The following is a 21,398-nucleotide window of genomic DNA, read 5'->3' on the forward strand; positions in this document are numbered from 1 at the left end:
GTTGTATGCTATTTATCTTTTTTCCCTTGCTGCTTTCAATAATTTTTCTTTGTCTTTATTTTTTGCCAATTTGATTACGGTGTGTCTCAGTGTGTTTCTCCTTGGGTTTATCCTGTTTGTGACTCGCTGCACTTCCTGGACTTGGGTGGCCATTTCCTTTCCCATGTTAGGGAAGTTTTCAACTATAATCTCTTCAAATATTTTATCTGGTCCTTTCTCTCTCTCTTCTCCTTCTGGGACCCCTATAATGCGAACGTTGTTGTGTTTAATGTTGTCCCAGAGGTCTCTTAGGCTGTCTTCATTTCTTTTCATTCTTTTTTCTTTAGTCTGTTCCGCAGCAGTGAATTCCACCATTCTGTCTTCCAGGTCACTTATCCGTTCTTCTGCCTCAGTTATTCTGCTATTGATTCCTTCTAGTGTAGTTTTCATTTCAGTTATTGTATTGTTCATCTCTGTTTGTTTGTTCTTTAATTCTTCTAGGTCTTTGTTAAACATTTCTTGCATCTTCTCGATCTTTGCCTCCATTGTTTTTCCGAGGTCCTGGATCATCTTCACTATCATTATTCTGAATTCTTTTTCTGGAAGGTTGCCTATCTCCACTTCATTTAGATGTTTTTCTGGGGTTTTATCTTGTTCCTTCATCTGGTACATAGCCCTCTGCCTTTTCATCTTGTCTATCTTTCTGTGAATGTGGTTTTTTTTCCACAGGCTGCAGGATTGTAGTTCTTCTTGCTTCTGCTGTCTGCCCTCTGGTGGATGAGGCTATCTAAGAGGTTTGTGGAGTTTTCTCTATAAGCAAATACATCTGATGTTTTCAAGGAGAGAAGGCAGATTATAAAACATTATAAATATATATTTAATATATTAAATTTATATTAAAATACATATAAAATTACATTTTTATAACATATAAGTGTAAATATATGAATAGAATATATTCTGGACTGATATATACTAAAGCATTAAAGGTATTTTTCTCTGGTGGCATGATTATAATTGGTTTCTTTTCCCTTTTAATCTTAACTGCATTTCCAGATTTCTCTACAGTAAACACATTATTTACACATTAAAAAGAAAACAGTATACCTAAACTGGTTGTATTTCAGTAAATTAATTTTTTTTTTTTTTTTTACTAATGGCAATATTTTTCAACAGCTCCATCTGCTGGCTGCTGAATAGAGTTAATTTTCAAATATTACTGTATTTGTTTTTACAAATACAGCCAGGACAAGAAATAGAATTCCTCTATTAAAACAAAGGATGCTTCTTATATATCTATGAAGAGAAATATCAGCAGTCAAGTTAATTCACCTGATACACATTTGGTTGGATACAGAGTAGGCTATTACCCAATACACAAAAATAGACTGTTTGACTAGAACAGAAACATTACATTGAAAAATTGGTTTGGTGTTTTTAGCTATCTTACATTGGCATGCTGATTTTGTTGATTGTGTAAAATAAAAACATTGATTAGTGGTTGAATATTGATATGTATGAAATATATCATATTGTAGGAATTCATATACTTTTGCATTCATATTCAGAGCTGCATTCTAAACTCTCCTATGTCATTCTCATTATTTTCAAGTGAAATTCCTCTTGTTTCCATATCTCTTTATTTTTTCTTGAAGTTGAATTGATGATAAATGCTTTTTTAGAGAAACATGAATTTCTGTTTATATGGTAACAGGAGGTATTATATTTTGTTTAAAAATCTCTCAATCATCTAGCTTTGGAACTCTTAAAAAGTAAACTCTGTCATTATGCTGAGTGAAATAAGTCATTCATGAAAAGACAAGTACTGTATGATCCCACTTATATGAGGTGTCTAAAGTAGTCAAATTCATAGAAACTGAAAGTAGAATGGGAGTTACCACAGGCTGGGGAGAAAAGGAGTTGTTACTTAATGGGTATAGAGTCTCAGTTTTGCAAGGTGAAGAAAGTCTGGAGATCTGTTTCACAACAATGTAAATATGCTTAAGACTACTGAACTGGGCACCTAAAAATGTTAGAATGGTAAATTTTATGATTTTTTTTACCACAATAAAAAAGTAAAGTCTAAAAAATATATATTGTATGTGTAATATTTATATATATATTTTATTTATTTATATGTATAACAAGTTTGAGAGAACATATTGAAGCAACCATGCACTATACTTTTTTAAAAATATCTTTATTGGAGTATAATTGCTTTACAATGTTGTGTTAGTTTCTGCTGTACAACAAAGTGAATCAGCTGTATGTATACATACATCCCCATATCCCCTCCCTCTTGAGCTTCCCTCCCACCCTCCCTATCCCACCCCTCTAGGTCATCACAAAGCATCGAGCTGATCCATTTTTCTGGTCTCCTCATAAGTCGGTTAGTATTTCCACAAATTTATCATATTTGTTTGTGATTTACATGGGACTTAATTTAAAAAGAGATTCAAGCATGATTGTAAGATGAAATGGGATTTTAAAATTACATACTTTCTAAATTAGTTGGAAGATGATGAGATTCACTAAAAAATTTCCCCTGACTATGGATCCCTGGACAAATCACTTAGCTATTTGTCTCAGTTTTTTTATGTAAAATGAATTGAAAGAGGTGATCATTTCTATGCTTTATGAACCCTAAAATTCTCAAAATCTTTTCATGGCATCTTTCTGAAACCCTTTCCTAACCAGCTCTAATGCAATAATATATATATAAGCAAACAGATAATAAAATTTAAAAAGCACCTATCAAGTAATTAAAGGACTATTAGGTACATTTTGTATAAGTCACACCTAGTTTGATCCTATATAAAGGAAGTCTCCCCTCTACAATGGATAGATGTGATATGAACTTACAAAGACAAGGCTTTTAAAATATGCGTATACATATAGAATTAATATAATATCCATACCCTGCTTGGGGAGAAGTTCGAAATCTTTGGAAAAGAATATAGAGTGTTTCCTTTTTTGCCCTTTTTAAAAATAGTGAGGCAAACATTTTCTACAGTTGTAAATAGGCAGTAAGACTATGGAGAGGAAAAAGAAAATTAAGATGAAGGGTAAATCTATAGGCAAAGGAAGTCATGGGCCAAAGCAGCATGGTTGTGGGAAGTGGAGAAGTATAGAGTAATGAGAAGTAAATTAAAGTGGCTAAGTTAAGTAAACGAGTCTGGTTGAATAAGTAGGGGTAGGCCGCTGCAGAGCCTCAGACCTACCTAATCAACAGTAGCAGGAGCTGCCCTGGATACCAGACAGTTCATTAAAATCAAAATATAAATAGGCTGTTAGGGAGAGAGTCCTCACTTTTATTCCATTCAGTCATCTGGCCAGATTGTTCTATTACTCATGACTTCTAACACCATATAAAGAAATTTTATTCTAGATGAAACTGTGTTTAAAGGAGCTCATGTATTACTATAAGTATGCTTCTGGTATTAAGTTAAACTGCTTGCTGAGAATTATGGCTCATTCTAATGGCTAATCATAATGCTCTTTATTTATTTATTTATTTTAAAATATTTATTTATTTATTTTTAAATATTTATTTATTTGGCTGCACCAGTTGCTAGCTGCGGCATGCGGGATCCTTAGTTGCGGCATGCGGGCTTCTAGTTGCGGTGTGCGAACTCTTAGTTGCGGCACGCATGTGGGATCTAGTTCCCTGACCAGGGATCCAACACAGATTGGGACTGTGGAATCCCAACCACTGGACCACTAGGGAAGTCCCCATAATGCTCTTTAAATCAGTTCTCATTTGCTTTCTTACATATCTGAGCCAATGATATACTTGATATAAATATGAAATTTAGAATAAGTCATTGTTCTATATCAAAATAAAAACATGAGCATAAAATAACAATATATATACTATACTATATATATATATAAAATACTATATGAATATATGTATATACATATATATTTGATTTTTGTCATTTTAATTACAATGTGTGTTGGTGTGTTCCTCTTTGGGTTAATTCTGTATGGGACTCTGTGCTTCCTGGACTTGGGTGACTGTTTCCTTTCACAGGTTAGGGAATTTTTCAGCTATTACGTCTTCAAATATATTCTCAGGCCCTTTCTCTTTCTCTTCTCCTTCTGGGACCCATATAATGAGAGTATTAGTGCACTTGATGTTGTCCCAGAGGTCTCAAATTGTCCTAATTTCTTTTCATATATATTTAAATACATGCACTTCAACTGGTACTGGCATAATTCTTAACAAACTTCAACAGTTGCAAAGAATACACTATGAAACAATGTTGGATATTTATTATAAGTTGTTAAAAAATAGCATTTTGATTCCAGAGTCTACTGGCTGTGCTGTTCACCATAGGAAGCCCCTAGCCACATGTACTTATTGAGCACTTGAAACATGACTAATGGGAATTGAAATGTGCTTTAAGTGTAAAATTCACAAGATGAACAGAAGAATGTAAATTATCTCATTAATAAAATTTTATATTGATATGTGCAAATGACAATATTTTGGATATACTGTTTAATAACATAAAATGTTATTAAAATTAATTTCACTGGTTTCTTTTCATTTTTTAAAATTGGAAGATTTTATGTTGCATACATGGTTCATATCATATTTCTTTTGGACCAGCGTGGATTTACAGTGTAACTAAATGCAATTTCCTCCCTTTAACCAAGATCAGGCCCATGGACTGCACACACTGCTGAGTGCTGACCATGGATAAGAGTGAACAACCTTTGCTTTCGCTGTTCTGCCCAGTGCGTTCAGGAATTCTCAGCCAGCAGCTCAGAACCTCAATCACAATGGTGACCTATGCTATTTATTGTAACTCCAAGGAAACCAAGAAGACTTTAACAAGTCTGTATATTTACCCAAATGATCTTCGAGAACACACATATCCCCAAAGGTCCCAGAGAGTTCTTCAGAATAAAAAAAGTTAAGAATTTCAGTATAGTGTCTGCATAGAAGATCGGGAATACCATTAGTTATTAGGTAGGTAAGAAGATGGTCCAAGAACTCTTTAAGGAACTAAATGTGCTTAACAAGATGAGACCTCTAAAACAATGTTTAAAAAGAAAGAAAGTCAGCAGGAAACTGCCTTGGCTTACGTTTGCTGGCTCTGGCATCGAGCTGTGTTGTAGGCAAAGGTCATCTCAGAACCCCTTACCCTAATTTCCCTTTGTGGCATCCTTTCCCTTCTTGCTATTCTCCCTGTTTGGAAATCCCAGTGCCTTTCTCATCCCTGTCTCTTTTATCTGCCTCTCTCTACGGAAAGGAAAATAATCTTTTGTTAGTGTAAAGCCAGTAGAAGTGTGGGCTGATGGGTGCCACATATTGCTCCTGATGAATTACAACTTAGTTATTTTTTGGACTTTACTTTTATTAGATCAGCTTTACGTTTACAGCAAAACTGAGAGGAAGGTACAGAGATTTCCCATATACACCCTGCCCCACATTTGGTTGTTTTTTAAAGCCCTAAACACAGAAATTTATTTTTCTTTTATTACCAACTTCAGATTCCAGTTTTCCTAAACTGTTGCTTTAAATGAAGGTTTAGATTACTAATTTCTGTAAATCCATTTGCTGTTGCATGAAACATAGTTTCTTTTGTTAGCAGCTATACTTCATTGAGGCCTTAAAGATATTTGCCTCTCTCCATCCTAATAGTAATCGCCAGATCAACTTTTAATATATTCCCTCACAGCTGCAGCAGGGAGGAGTGGCACCTCCTGGAGGTGAAGGGGGTTAGAAACCCACCTTCTGGAAGGTGTCCTTGTGGTCTTTAGACTGTTTCTGCCTCCGATAAAGACAACTGTGATAAAACGAATGAATGGAATGCTTTGTTACAGATGGAATTACTATGTCCCCCCACCCGCTACCTAAACAATACCTGAAAACGGGAAAGTTGTGGGATTAAGTAAAGACATTACACACACAGTGCAGAAAAAAGCTATTTTAAGGCATTTTGAGGTGACTAGGTCAGAGTTCCCAAGTAAGGAGCAAAGTAGTTAACACCAATTTTATTAACTTCGCACATTAGTACTCAGTTTCACTGTTTTAAAAAATTCGCTCCCCCCCAAAAAAATTCCCAACTTTTACCCGTAAGGCTAGAGACATATAACAATTTATGTGGTTTTCGGCAAAAGTCAAGGAAGCGAGAAAGCATTAACAGCTGCCAGTCTCGCCGCCACCGCGGCTACAGCGGCGGCGTGCCCGTGTGGCTGCGTGCGCGAGCGACGGGCGGGGAGGGGCGGAGCGGAGGCGGGCACGCGCCCGCGCACGGGGCGGGGCGGCGGGGAGTCGGGCGGAGGGGTCGGCGGACGCGCGCGCGCGTGAGACTGTCCGGTCGGCAGGGGGCGCTGCGCACCCACGCGGCGCTCTGCTTGCCCCCGGGTGCTGTCCGCAGCGGTTCGATTGGAGCAGCCGCTGAATAGCGCTTGGCGCCATTTTGAAGCGGAGAGGAGGAGGAACGGCCGGGCTGGCTGCGGAAGGGGAGGGGGGGGAGGAGGCGATTGGATGCGGCGGCGGCGGCGGATCCCGGAGAGCAGCGGAGTGAGAGGAGTAGCGAGTCGGCCACCCGGAGGTAGGAAGCAATTCAGTTAACGGGAAGAAAATGTCTCTTCCCTCTGGTCGCCGCGCTCCATTTTTCAGCGCCCGCCACCGCGGCTGAGTCTGTGGCGGGGCTCAAGCGCCGCCCGCCTGCCAGCCGAGACTCGCCTCCCGGCATCGGGGGCTGCAGCCGCTGGCTGCCTGGCGGCGGTGGGGCCGGGAGGAGTAGGGCGCGGGCCGGGGGCGTGGGCCGGGTTCTGCGGTGGGGGTGGGGAGGGCCCCGCGGCCGGCGCGCTCCCTCCACGCCGCGGGCTCCGCCGCAGCCTCTGGAAATTAAACTTGCCGCCCTGGCCGGGCTGGGGCGCCCGCGGCGTCGAGGGCGGCGGGCGGCGGGCGGTGACCTTGCGCGCGGCCGGGGGTCCGCCCCGGCTGCCCGCCGCCCCGCCGCCCGCGCCCCGCCGCCCCTCCCCCCGCGCCCGGCCGCCCGGCGGCTGTTTCCCGGGCGGCAGGCGGGCGGCGCGGCGCTCCTGTTGAATCCTCCCGCGGGCGGGTTTTCCCCCTTCCGGGCGAGGGGCGGGGAGCGCCGGTCGGGGCTGACCTCGGGGCGGTGTGCGGGCCTCGGCGCCCTCGCCCCCGCCGCTGGGTCGCCCGCGCCGCGCAGTCTCCGCTCCGGGCGACGACAACGGGCCGACCGAGTGACATTTTTATCCTGTTACTTGCCAGTCGCGGGAGATAAAGCGCGCCTACCGCGCCTCTTGGAGCTGGTGCTGGAGGCACCCGAGGACCTAGTTGAGGAAGAGTCCAGCACGGGCTGGAGTGGCTTCTCCCGGGCCACCACTGAGTTCTAGCTTTCCTTTCGGAAGCCTGGGAGTCGGAGCGACCATGCAAACGGTGTGCAGCTGTACCGTTGACATTTTCGCAGTCTCTTATCTTAGTGACACCTGAAAAGTTTCTGGTCGAGAGGAAACGCTGTTTGTGGTTTCTTGCTGCTGTTGCCTTTTGGTATATGCGTTAAAGCTACGCTAAGCCGCGGTACAGTTATTCGAGGGAATGAGTCTGAACCCTGAAACGCTGCACCTCGTCGGCTTCAGAGTTTCCTGTTCCTGCGTTCCTTCGCGGCCCGTGTAAACTCGGGGTCGGGTTTGAAAGAGCAGATCCCTGCCTACTTGACACATGTTTAGGCATCCTAACCAACCCCCGAAAGGGAACCCTATATTTGATTTTGGACGTGCTTTGAACGCTCTTTTCACACTTCTGTTATGAAGTGATGGATGGGCAGTACTGTCCTGAACGACCCTACCCAACTCTGTTTGTTAAACCGTTTGGGAGACTTTGGATGTAGCCTTTACTTTCGAAGGTTGAGTGAGTTTTGGAGGTCTTTTACTGTCTTCCTAATAACTTCTAAAAATTCAAGTGTGTTTATATATGAGGCGAGCTGTAAATAAGTCATAATTATTTAAAACTTGAATGGCAGTATAGTCATTGTTCTGAACACATGTAGGTGAAGTTCCAAGATCGAGCATTTTCTATACTTACGTAAGCAGTAGTCAAGTAAAATAGTTAAAAACAGAAAAATGGTATTAAGCAAAATATCGGCTAGAAAGGACACTTATTTATGCAGTACATATGTCGGAGATGTTAGCAGTTTTAGACAATAAGATGAGCATTCCTGTGGTGTGTGCAGGTCAGTTTGTGGAACGGTTAATCTGGTATCGTCTGGTGATAGCAGAAAACCTAATTAAAATTTACAGTGATGAATATGTAGGTGACAGTTTCAACATGGAACTTTTTATAGAAAGGTAGATTTATTTTGAAAACAACTGTAAAAAAAAGATTGAGAATATTATTCTTTCAAAATAAATGTATGAATGTATATAGAAAAGGTGCACGTTAGATATTCTTTGATTACTGAAATAGTAATTTTTTTTGTGCCTTTTTTGATGGTTTAAAAAATTATACTCTGGGTTTTGCTTGAACGTGTATTTTAAATGACAAGGTAGTGTTTGTATTGGCCTTTATTTTTTCTTAAAGTACTTTTGTGCCCTTTCTTATTTTCTCCTTTTTTGTTGAGGTTGATTCTCCTTGTATTAACTTTGTTTTTTTACAGTAGCTTTTGTACTCTTCCTGTCACTTTCATTCTTGTCTGGTTATGCCTTTTGCCTCACTTTTCCCAAAAATTAGAGGAGATAACTTGGTGAAGATAGTGATCCTTGTTGTCGTGGAATGTTTTGTACTAAGTGTATTTGACAATTAGTTCTACTGAGCTGGCTGTTGGATAAAAGTTTTAATTTTTAAATTTATTTTAAAATGGTTTGCAACTTTAACGGATACAAAGAGTTATGTTTTGAGGACCAGGCTTTGTCAATAATTTGTTAAGCCTCAAATAAAGTGATATGCTGTATTAGACAGGGCTTGCCCTGGTGAAGACTGAATGGTACCCAAAACTTTGTGTAGAGGGGAATATTTTGGGAGATTGTGTTCTTTCTGCTTCTCCCTCTTGGAGATTAGGATTGTCCTGTGGCTTCCTCAGTGCTACTTTTTTTGATCATGTGTGCCTAGAACTAACAGGAGAGCTCACTGTGATTTGGCTTGGATGACAAGTACTGTATATAATCTATGTTAGAAAAGAATAAATTTGTATTTCCTTTGTTAGTGTTAGAGAGCTATAAGGAAACTTAGATGATCTCCAACTCACTCATTATATGCATGAGAAGTTAGGTTCAGATTGTAACTTGATTGATTTATTCAAAGTCACAGTCATATTCTTGTGGTGGAATTGAGGCAGCCCTTCGATCTCCTGGAGGCTTAGAAGCATCCACGTGGTCTGTATTGTTTTATTCAGGACTTAAGCAATATTTAAAATTATTGCCAGGTAGCATATTATTCTGTCTCCTTTCCCCCCTTTTTTTTCATTCATTCAACCAAGAAATAAAGTTTCGAGGTTAACCATCTGTTTCAGAGTCTGGTTTTTTTTTTTTTTTTAACTTTTTTTTGGGGGGGGGTTTATTTATTTAGTTATTTAGTTATTATTTATGGCTGTGTTGGGTCTTCGTTTCTGTGCGAGGGCTTTCTCTAGTTGCGGCAAGTGGGGGCCACTCTTCATCGCGGTGCGCGGGCCTCTCATTATTGCGGCCTCTCTTGTTGCGGAGCACAGGCTCCAGACGCGCAGGCTCAGTAATTGTGGCTCACGGGCCTAGTTGCTCTGCGGCATGTGGGATCTTCCCAGACCAGGGCTCGAACCCGTGTCCCCTGCATTGGCAGGCAGATTCTCAACCACTGCGCCACCAGGGAAGCCCCAGAGTCTGGTTTTAATAATTTCTTTCCAGGATTCGGTCCACTTAAATTGTCTCAGAAGATAACCTCTTGTATGTCTCTGTCTCCTGGAGTTGCTTGATCTTTCATTGTGTAACAATACTTGACAAGGCATTTATTTATTCTTTGTTAAACTTGTAAGCCAGAGTAATTTGGAAGTTAGTGTTGAACTTTATCTTGTTATAAGATGCATGTGTGCATGAGTGTGTTTTTTTTTTTTTTTTTAACTTTCTTTTTTTTTTTTTACTTTTAAACTCAATTTGCTACACAAGTCGTTTGCTTCCGGTTACAGTAGGTGTTTGGAGAAAATTGTATTTGGTTTGAGTATTCCTATTTGGAAATGTTAAAAATTCCAAAAATACTTAGTCTAAAAATAAACCCAGTAATTTCTCTGAGAACATATTTACTTTTTAAGCTTATTTAAGAAGCTGCCAAATGGTTCAAAATTGTGCTTCCTTGGCGTGTAGAGGTCAGCTCTTCCTCATACTATACTGTCATGAACCACCTGATTATAACCATTTTCCCCAATACTTGAAAAAGGTTTTATAACTCTTTCTCACTAATTAGTTCAAAATTAAGGATAAGTTTGCTGTAATTGTTTCAGTTGATAGGGATGATCATGCTCAGTGAGAAAATCGTGAAGATTAAACTCAGATTAGTTAAATTTAGTTGTTTAAAGTAAATCTTAAAGCCATTACTCTGAGATGTTTAAAAATATCCATGATAGTTATTGTGCTCTAATGATTAGACATCAGTAATAAGCAGTAATTAGAAATACTTGGTTTAGCTATGTAAAACTTATGTCAGCTAAGGGGAGTGGAGGAAAGACTGATAAGCAGGAAGCTAATTTGAGGCATCTTTAAAGGACCATGATCTAGAAGTACTCCACTAACTTGCCTCCCTTTGACAGAGATTGCTCTGACCTGATTCAGTTAAAATGAACAAATACTAAGCTTCATATATATACTGTACCATGGATGATGTAATAAACAGGACTGAGACTCTGCCCTATAGAAGTTTTGAGTGGTGGTTTGCCACTTGCACCAAGGTGATGAGAGCTGAGAAAAACCAGAGTAGGATCCCTGCTGTTAAGTGATTCTACAAGGGGCAGGCCTTCCTCCCTCTTCAGTGACAGTTAAGGTTGCTCTTCTTTATGTGGGAGAGCAAAGGAGGGGACATTATGACCACAAACATTGTCTCTCTCTTGGAGAGAATGGCTAGGGGGCCCAAAAGGAAACAAGAGTTTGTGGTTCCCTGGGCAGTGTAGGGATTCTTTTTCTCTTTCATCTCAGAGGTGGTTTTAGAGAAGTAAGGGAAGAGATTTTAAAGAAAAGCCCCAGATATATATACAAAATGTATTTACAAAATGCATCCCTAAGTAGCTGAAATTCCGTCAGGCAATTTGTTAGCCTTCAGATATTGGGATGGGGGTTGGGGTGTGTATGGAGAGTTGGTAGTGAGAGTAGTTGTTACGGTTGGCGAGAACAGAGTACTTTAAAGAATCGTATATTTTAAGTTAAAAGTTGTACATGTATATGATAAGGAAATTCTTATGGTACAGAAAATAAAAATAAAAGCTACTTTATCTCCTTTCCCTAAAAGGTAATCCACTGTTAACAGTTTTCAGAAAATTTACTTTTCAAAAAATTTATGCAAATAGTATTATACTTACTGCTTTTTTTTTGTGATTAAAAGCTATATTGTTTACTTTTTTTCTGAAATTTACTTTTTTCTGTAGTTGATGTCACATAGCTCCTCATATTGGCACATATAGATCAACATAATTTAAACAATGATTAGAGTATTATATGCATGTGTCACCATAATTTATTCTGACTCCTTTTGAGTGGTATGTAGGTTGTAACTACTTACACAAACTGACAGTATATGACTATGACTGTTACATGTTCCCCAACATGGGCTTTATTAAACTTTATGCCTTTTGCTGATTTGATATGTGAAGTTTGTATCTTGTTTTGGGTTTGCATTTTGTTGATTATGAGGAGGGGAAAACATTTTTGTATGCTTATTGGGCAAACGTTACTTGCAGCACACACTTTATTTTAGATTGAGTAGGTTAAGTTATCTGTGTGCCTCTCCCCCCATCTAAAATGGTTTGAAGGAGATGGAACTTTTAGAGAGAAATAAGGTTTCAGAGCCCGTGGCACCTTGAGGGGGAGCAGTGCTCTGAATGGGGAGGCTGCAGTGCTAGACTTTGAACAATAACCAGAGGTTAAGTATTGAAAGCCCTTAACTTGGTCTTAATGGAAGATTACATAAAGGCAGGAAGGGAGATTTGAGAGTCAGGGCAAGTAATTTCATATAGGGTCAGCTCTATCTCCTACTGTCTGCTTGTCCTGTCTCACCAGTCCCCCCTTGTGCCCCAACTGTCATTTCATTTTTATTTATACTGTCATTTGACTTGCTCTTCTTCCCTGGTGGGGTGGCAACCTTGACTTTGATGTTTCAGTTCTTCCAGAGATGAGGGACACTTAGTTTTTATTATAAGGGAAACTGATTTTTCTTCAAACCAAAGGGAGCAGTTCTCATTTTTAACATTCTTTAGATCTATTTTCTGATCTTTAGTAGTCCCTCTTTATAGTTGATATTCTGCTAGTGTCAGGGGCCTTACATGCTGACCTGTGCAGAAGTTGGCATGACTACGTGAGCTTTGTTCCTATTTAATCCCTACATGCTGCCCCCACCCCAGCTTCACTTTTTTTTTTTTTTAATGAAATAAGTTTTTTTTCTTAGTAGGCTTGGGAGGCAATTGGTTTAAAAGGCTCTTGTCTGTTACCCCCTATCCCAACCCGCCCCATGGTAAGTATGTAGAGATGTGTTAATTAGCTTGATTGTGGTGATGTTTTCACAATGCATGCATGTATCAAAAGACAAGCTGTATACCTTAAATATCTACATTTTTATATGTCAAAGATGTCTCAGTAAAACTGGTTAAAAAAAAGTTTTTGTCTGCAGTTATTATGTACACTAGTTAATATCAAATGGCTGGCCCTTTTTCAACTTTACCTTTAGTCTAGGCCAGTGGCTCTCAAATGGGGGTGATTTTGAACACCCCTTCCTTCCCCAGCTCCTCGCCCAAGGACCTTTGGTAATGCCTGGAGACATTTTGGTTGTCACAACTGGGAGTGGGAAGAGTGGTGCTACTGGCATCTAGTGAGTAGACGCAGGGATGCTGCTAAACATCCTACAATGTGTAGGGCAGCCCTCCACAACAAAAAATTATCTGGCCTAAAATGTCTCTTTTGCCAAGAAACCCTGGATTCAGCAGACCTAGTCCAGGAAGCCCCCAGCTCAGGTGAATTAGGCCTGCCCACCAACTTTGATGATAGCAGTCAAGCAGTAGTAATGTTTCATGTAGTCTTATGCTCAGAATGGAAAGCTTTGAAATATAGATGTTGAGTACTTTTTTCCCCTCCTCTGTCTCTTTGGTCCTTTTCTTTTCAGCGTTTTGCTTTCCTTCTCCTCTACCTTCATGGTGTAACATAATTAGGTCAAGGCTTTGCAGTCCTACGTGGAGTTCGGAAGGTCACTAGCATTGAAGGCTTGAACAGCAGTAGGAACATATTTAGGCATTTAATATGATGCTTGATAAGTGAAGTCCTTTGCTGAGGAAAGCAGAAGAGCATGGCGGTTAAGCATATAGACATAGAGTCAAGACTGCTTGGGTTTTTATCCTGCCTCCATCACTAGCTAGCTTTGTCACCGTGGATAAATTACCTAATCTTGCCAAGCCTCAGTTTCTTAATCTGTGAAGTGGGGAATAATAGCAGGTATCTCATTTTTAAAAGCAGCTTTATTGAGATATAATTCACATTCCATACAGTTCACATATTGAAAGTGTGCAATTCATCAATTTATAGTACATTCGCAGGTGTGTGCAACCATCACCACAATCTGCTCTTAGAATATTTTTCTCTTATAAAAGAAACCCTAAACCCATTAGCGGTCACTTCCAGTCACCCCTTAAATTAGTTTTTGGTATAAGCCAGGCCAAATGCTTCCCTTGGTGACAAGTATGTAAGTACTTAGTAAAAAACTATTATAACTTGGGGCAGGGAGACTCTATTTTGTGGCAGGCCCATTCACAAGACTTTAGAGAAGGCAAATACGGATATTTGTTGAATGGATATTTGCATGCTATACTATGTAAGGAAATTGTGCTCAGAGATATAAAGATGAAAGATACACCTTTATTTAAGAGATCTATATTCAAGTGGGAAGAAAGAGACTGGTATCACAAAATACCAGTTATACCAGTTATAATTGTAAAATAATTATAAAACGAGGCAGAATAAAGTGCTTTCGGGAAGGTGTAAACAACATATTTGAAATTGGAAATTTGTTAAAGGGAGATTAATTACTTAGGTAAGAGTGCAGGAACCATGAAAAACTTCTTAAAGGAGGGACCATTTTGGCCAAGTCTTAGATGATAAAATATGGGACTCTGGCTCTGTGAAGAGCACTTGAAGAATGCTGTGCTTTTTTGAGGTATTGGTGATATTCCCATCTTTTTTTTTTTTTTTTTGCTGCCTCATGTTGCTGCCAAATGGTTGCCTCTGGTAGCTACACCTGCACCCTTTTTTAAAAAAAATTACTTATTTACTTTTTGCCACGCCTCTAGGCTTGAGGGACCTTAGTTCCTGGACCAGGGATCCAACCCGGGCCCTCGGCAGTGAAAGCGCCAAGTCCTAACCACTGGACAGCCGGGGAATTCTCACCCGCACCCTTTTTTGATGTTTCTAATCTGTTGTGAACTTGGGAAGTTATCTAAATGTAAGAAATAAATAAGCTTTTAGTGAGAGCCTGGTGTCTGTGAGAAGAAGGTATGATTATGTGGCCTTATGCTGTCACTTTGAGTTAGTTGCCTTTTTAGTTTTATTCTCTGGGTTAATTGGGTTTGCAGAATAAATAATTCCTAGGTAAATTAGGCTCATATAAAATGTTTTCCTTTTTTTTTTTCCAAGGCTTCTGCTAACAGCCATATCCCTAACGTTTCTTCTCAATTTCCTATCATCTTTTTCTCATATGCCATCAGACACAACACTTCCAGTACATGTCCAAAACTGAGCTGCCTTCCTCTATCCTTTAACATCTGCACTGGTTAATACAGATTTTTTTTTAAGTTGAATGGCTAGGTTTGTCATCAAGTCAGCAACTTGGGTGTCATCTTGACCTCTCTATCTCCTTTACTTCTCAAATCAAATGAGTTACCAAATCCTGTTGATTCTGATACAGTAGTTTCAAAGTTTTTTTTTTTTTTTTTAACACTATGTGCACAGTAATACTTCAAAAGTAAACAACCAAAAAGAGAAAAAAAGTCTCTTTTCCATACCCTTCCTCATCTGTATAGTTCCCAGATTCCTACAGTAGTTTACTAGTATTATTGGATTTCTTATATATCCTTCTGGGGATTTAAAAAATACAACCCTGTACAAGTATATGTATCCCACCCCACGCCTCCCCTCACCCCAACACATGTTTTACACTAATGCTGGAAAGTTTAACTGCTTTGCCTTTTTAAAATTTATTTATTTATTTATTTATTTATTTATTTTATTTATGTCACTTAACAGTATACCCTGGAGATCCTTCTGTATTAGTATATAAAGTGCTAGTATGTGTGCTCTCTCTCTCAACAGCTGCAGAGTGCTCATTTTGTTTATGGACCATAATTTAACTAGCCCACTGATGGACAGTTAAATTGTTTCCAGTTCTTGCTATTATAAAAATACTGCATGAACAACCTTGTACATATATCATTTTGTACACATGCAGGTGTGTCTGTAGATTAACTTCCTAGAAGTGGAATTGTTGGGTCAAAGAATAAAGCGGATACAATTTTGATAGATACTGTTAAGGTGTTCTTCATGAGGGTTGTAGGATATAATTTTGATAGATATTGTTCCGTTGTCCTTCATGAGGGTTGTAACAGTATTGTATACACGAGAGTACTTGTTTTCCTAAAGCCTTGCCACCACAGCATACAATGACACTTTCTGGATTTTCACCAATATGATAGGTGAAAAATGGTACCTCAGTGTAGTTTTAATTTACATTTCTTTTTTTTTTTTAACATCTTTATTGGAGTATAATTGCTTTACAGTGGTGTGTTAGTTTCTGCTGTTTAGCAAAGTGAATCAGCTATACATATACATATATCCCCATATCCCCTCCCTCTTGCATCTCCCTCCCACCCTCCCTATCCCACCCCTCTAGGTGGTCACAGAGCACTGAGCTGATCTCCCTGTGCTATGTGACTGCTTCCCACTAGCTATTTTACATTTGGTTGTGTATATATGTCAGTGCCACTCTCTCACTTCGTCCCAGCTTACCCTTCCCCCTCCCGGTGTCCTCAAGTCCATTATCTACATCTGCTTCATTATTCCTGTCCTGCCCCCAGGTTCTTCGTAACCATTTTTTTTTTTTTTTTTTTTTTTTTTTTAGATTCCATATATATACGTTAGCGTACGGTATTTGTTTTTCTCTTTCTGACTTATTTCACTCTGTATGATAGACTCTGGGTCCATCCATGTCCCTAGAAATAACTCAATTTTGTTTCTTTTTATGGCTGAGTAATACTCCATTGTATATATGTGCCACATCTTCTTTATCCATTCATCTGTTGATGGACACTTAGGTTTCTTCCATGTTCTGTGTATTGTAAATAGAGTTGTGGTACACGTCTCTTTTTGAATTAATGGTTTTCTCAGGGTACGTGCCCGGGAGTGGGATTGCTGGGTCATATGGTAGTTCTATTTTTAGTTTAAGGAACTTCCATACTGTTCTCCATAGTGGCTGTATCAATTTACATTCCCACCAACAGTGCAAGAGGGTTCCCTTTTCCCACACCCTCTCCAGCATTTATTGTTTGTAGATTTTTTTGATGACGGTCATTCTGACTGGTGTGAGGTGATACCTCGTAGTTTTGATTTGCATTTCTCTAATGATTAGTGATGTTGAGCATTCTTTCATGTGTTTGTTGCCTGTTTGTAAATTTTCTTTGGAGAAATGTCTGTTTAGGTCTTCTACCCATTTTTGGATTGTGTTTTTGTTTTTGTTTTTTGACATTGAGCTGCATGAGCTGTTTGTAAATTTTGGAGATTAGTCCTTTGTCAGTTGCTTCATTTGCAAATATTTTCTCCCATTCTGCGGGTTGTCTTTTCGTCTTGTTTATGGTTTCCTTTGCTGTGCAAAAGCTTTGAAGTTTCATTAGGTCCCATTTGTTTATTTTTGTTTTTATTTCCATTTCTCTAGGAGGTGGGTCAAAAAGGATCTTGCTGTGATTTATGTCATTACATTTCTCTTATGAGTGAAGATGAGTATCCTTTCATATGTTTGGGCCATTTTGATCATTCTTTTTTTTTTTTTCTGTGAACAGTCTGATCTTAATCTTTACTCATTTTCCTGTCCATTTTGGGGATTCTTGAATTTCTCTTCAGTCCATGTGCAGTGTTGGTTTACTAAAAGGAAACATGACTAGCTTGTTGCAGGTGCCTTCTTACAGGTAGCTCTGCTTCCATTTTTCACTCTCTTTTAGGCTTTCTCTCACAGTGTTAGCAGAGTGATACTTCTTATTGCAGATCTGTATGTGTCATTCCCTTGCTTAAAGCTGTTCAGTGCCTCTTCACTGCCTCTATAATCCAAATGCCTTAACATTAGCATGGTACCTACCTACCTTGCTGGCATTTCCTTTTTTTCCCCATAGGTTCTCCAAACTCCAAAAACACTGAACTGCTCCTAGCTCCCTGTTGTGTTAGACCCTTTGCCTCTGTGTCTTTGCACGTGGTATTTCTCTGCTTATAATGATCCATTCCTGCTTGTCTGCACGTCCGAAGTCCTGCTTTTCATCCTTCACCTAATGAAAAGGCTTTTCTGTTACCTAACTCTTCTTTCAGGCAGTGTATGGTGCCCTTTTCTCCTTCTCACAAGTCCCTGTGTATATCTTTTCTTTTTTTAAATTAATTAATTTTTATTTTTGGCTGTGTTGGGTCTTTGTTGGGGTGCACGGACTTCTCACTGTGGTGGCTTCTCTTTGTTGTGGTGCATGGGCTCTAGGCACGCGGGCTCAGTAATTGTGGCAAGAGGGCTCTAGAGCACAGGTTCAGTAGTTGTGGCTTGAGGGCTTAGTTGCTCTGTGGCATGTGGGATCTTCCCGGACCAGGGCTCGAACCCGTGTCCCCTGCGTTGGCAGGCGGATTATTAACCACTGTGCCACCAGGGAAGTCCCCCCGTGTATATCTTTATAATGGAAACCCTCACATTGTGTATTGTTATTGTGTATTTCCTTGCTTTAGATTGTTATCCTCTTGAGGCATGGACTTAACAGTTATTTTGGAAGCTAGCATCATGTTTGGCACATAGTAGATGAGTAACAATTACTGATAACCCATAAATGTGTATATATATACACTAAGTATATATGTGGACAACCCAGGACAAAGAAAAAATGGAAAATTAATACTATGAGCTCAGATTTATTTTTAAAATTTGTTTTTATTTATTTAAATTGAGATGTAAATTGAATACAATAAAATGTACAGATTTTAGCTGTTCACTTTTAGGTGTGACAGTTACCCGTGTAACTGACTGATAACCAGAAGATGATAAAGAACCTTCTCATCACCCCAGACAGTTCAGTGGTTGCCCTTTCCATTCTGTTCCCCTCTCTCCCAAGCACTGTGATTTCTAACAATGTAGATTATTTTGTTTGGTCTTCATACAGTGTGTGCTTTTTTGCATCTAGCTTCTTTTGCTTAACATATATTTCCAGATGCATCTATGAGGTTGGATGTGTCAGAGTTCTTCTTTTTATTGCTGAGTAGTATTTTGTTAGATGAATATACCAGAGTTTATCTTTTTTTCTGTTGATGGATATTTGAGTTGTTTCCAGTTTCTTATTGTTAAGAATAAGGCCTGCAGGGATCTTCTTGCAAACATGTGTTTTCATTTCTCTTGAGTGAATGCCTAGGATTGGAATTGCTGGTTCACGGGCAGATGTGTGTTTTACTATATAAAAAACTGCTGTGTAGTTTTTCAGTTTTCTCTTATATACTCTCACTGTGACTCTGTGTTAGTTCTAGTTGCTCTACATCCTTGCCAGCATTTGGATAATCATTTTTTAAATTTTAGCTATTTAGTGGGCATGAAATGGTATCTTGTGGTGTTATTTTGGATTTCTTTGCGAGCTAATGATGTTTCATATGGTTACTGACAATTGTCAATAATTAGTGTATTTTCTTTTGTGGAATATCCCTAAGTTTTTTGCACATTAAAAAAAATTGGTTATCTTTTTATTATTGATGTGTAAGAATTCTTAATATAGTCTGGATATGTTTTTTGTCACATCAGTGTATTGAGAATATTTTGTCCCAGTTTGTAAGTTTGTGTTTTCCTTAACAGTGTATTTCGATAAGCTAAAGTTTTTAATTTTGACGAAGTTCAGTTAGTCAATTTTTTTCTTTAATAGATTTGAGTTTTAAGAAGCTTTTGCCTACTCCCAAGTCTTGAAAATAATTTCCCTTGTTTTCTTTTAGAAGTTTCATAGTCTTTTGCGTACAGGGCTATCTATGATCCATCTTGAATTATTGGGCATGGTGTGAAGTAGGCGTTGAGGTTCATTTTTACAAATGCATTTATCCAATCCCAACACCATTGTTTGAAAAATTTTGTTTTCTTTCCTGCACTGAACTGCCTTTGTGTTTTTGTCCAGGAATGTTTGAACACATGTATGGATCTGTTTCTGGACTCTCTTGTTTCTTTGATCTAATTGTTTCTCCTATGCTAGTATCATACTGTCTCTGTTACCTTAAGTCTTGGAATCAAATAGTGTGCATCTTCTAATATTGTTTGGCCAGTCTAGTTCCTTTGTGTTTCCATATAAATTTTAAAATCAGTTTGTCAATTTCTATTAAAAAAAAAAAACCTTTTGGGATTTTGATTGGGATTGTGTTGCTCATTTAGGGAGAACTGACCTATAACAATATTGAATTTGGTAGTCAGCCTTTAACATGGTTCCCATTGATCTCTGCCTCTTTGTATTTGTATCCTTTTGTAGTCACCTTGCACATTATATTAGGGTTGGTCTGTGTAACCAACATAATATGGTTGAAGTCACTTCTGAAATTAGGTTATAAAAGGCACAGTGGCTTGTGTATTAGTCTCTTTCTCTCTCTCATCAGTCACTTTAGGAGAAAACAGCTGCCATGTTGTAGAGAGGCCCATTGTCAAGCCTGTGAAGGAGCTGAGATTTTACCCTACTTGCAAGCTAACAAGTTAGCCTACTGCAGTTTCATGGATGCTGATAGAAGACATGAGACTTTTGGGTCTGCGTCGAAAGACAGGTTATTGTCACAGCTATAGTAGTAGCCAGGGTACTGTCAGCATTTTTGCACCAGTTCCTCAAGCTCCAAATCACACTTGATGTGAAGAGGGTCAGATGACAACTGCACATGCAGTGCTTGCATTACAAGAGAGGAATTCCGAACATAGGGAACCTGGATGTTTTTTAATGGGCAGTAAGCATACCTGTTCTTTGCTCTGGAGGAGACTTTATCTTCCACATCTGTTCACTTTATAAACACCTTTGGGAAGTTAGTCTGGAACAAAGGGCAGTGAGATCCTCAGTTGCAAGATGTGCAGAAACGCAAGAGACCAATGGAATATTGTCTCCTGACATCCACATGACAAAGAATTGAGGCCTTCTGCCAGGAGCCTTGAGTGAACTTGGAAGCAGATCCTCTGGCCTTCAGTTGAGTGTAGACCTAACTACGGTTTGCAACCTCATGAGAGACCCTTGAGCCAGGTCCACCAGCTAAGCTGCTCCTGGATTCCTGACCCTTAGAAACTGTGTGAGAAAATAAATGTTATTTTCAACTGCTGAAGTTTTGGAGTAGTTTATTACACAGCAGTAGATTATTAGTACAGTTGTTTACCTCTTCTTTTATTTAGGTCTTTTTTGATACATACTGTAAACAAATTTATATTTATGTATCTATGTATCTATGCAAGATCTTTACGTCAGCCCAATGAAAAAGGTTTTTCCATATGTTACTATGTCAATTATGTAATATGATTTTGTTAACATATTAACATATGTACATACAATGTAAAGTAACATTTTAATGTTCTACGTAGAGATCTTGCAGTTAAATTTATTCCTAAAGATTTTTCTTTTTGATGCTATTTTCTAAATTTATTTTTTGATTTTTTTCTGATAGTATATCCAAATACAGTAGTTGTCTTAAAAATTGTCTGTGTATTCTTTGACCTTGCTGAAATTCATTTAGTTCCAATAGTTTTTTTGTAGATTCCTTAGGATTTTCTCTACATAAACAATCATATCTGTGAATAAAAGTTTTATTCTTTTTTCTCCCATCTTTATAAGCTTTTATTTCTTTGTGTTACTTTAAATTTATTTATTTATTTATTTTTGGCTGCATCAGGTCCTCGTCGCCGCGCGCGGGCCCTCTCCAGCCGCGGCGAGCGGGGGCCACTCCCCGCCGAGGCGCGCAGGCCCCTCACCGCAGCGGCCTCCCTCGCTGCGGAGCGC

At 39.2% G+C, this 21,398-nt stretch overlaps 1 protein-coding gene across 9 annotated transcripts in view; it reads left to right on the plus strand.

The window, feature by feature from the left end:
* PDS5B (PDS5 cohesin associated factor B) overlaps positions 1-21,398 on the plus strand; it is a 231,882-nt gene that overhangs the window by 28,655 nt on the left and 181,829 nt on the right. For 6 of the 9 annotated variants that reach the window (XM_059902734.1, XM_059902738.1, XM_059902742.1 and 3 more), the window contains exon 1: positions 6,435-6,551. The exons of 2 other annotated variants lie outside the window; for them this stretch is intronic. The gene's annotated coding sequence lies outside the window, so the exon portion shown is untranslated. Of the gene's footprint in view, positions 1-6,434; positions 6,552-7,291; positions 7,409-21,398 lie in introns of those variants that run through there. One more of the 9 variants, XM_059902737.1, reaches the window with a different exon arrangement.

Source organism: Balaenoptera ricei, chromosome 18 (assembly GCF_028023285.1).
Source record: "Balaenoptera ricei isolate mBalRic1 chromosome 18, mBalRic1.hap2, whole genome shotgun sequence".
Taxonomy (NCBI): domain Eukaryota; kingdom Metazoa; phylum Chordata; class Mammalia; order Artiodactyla; family Balaenopteridae; genus Balaenoptera; species Balaenoptera ricei.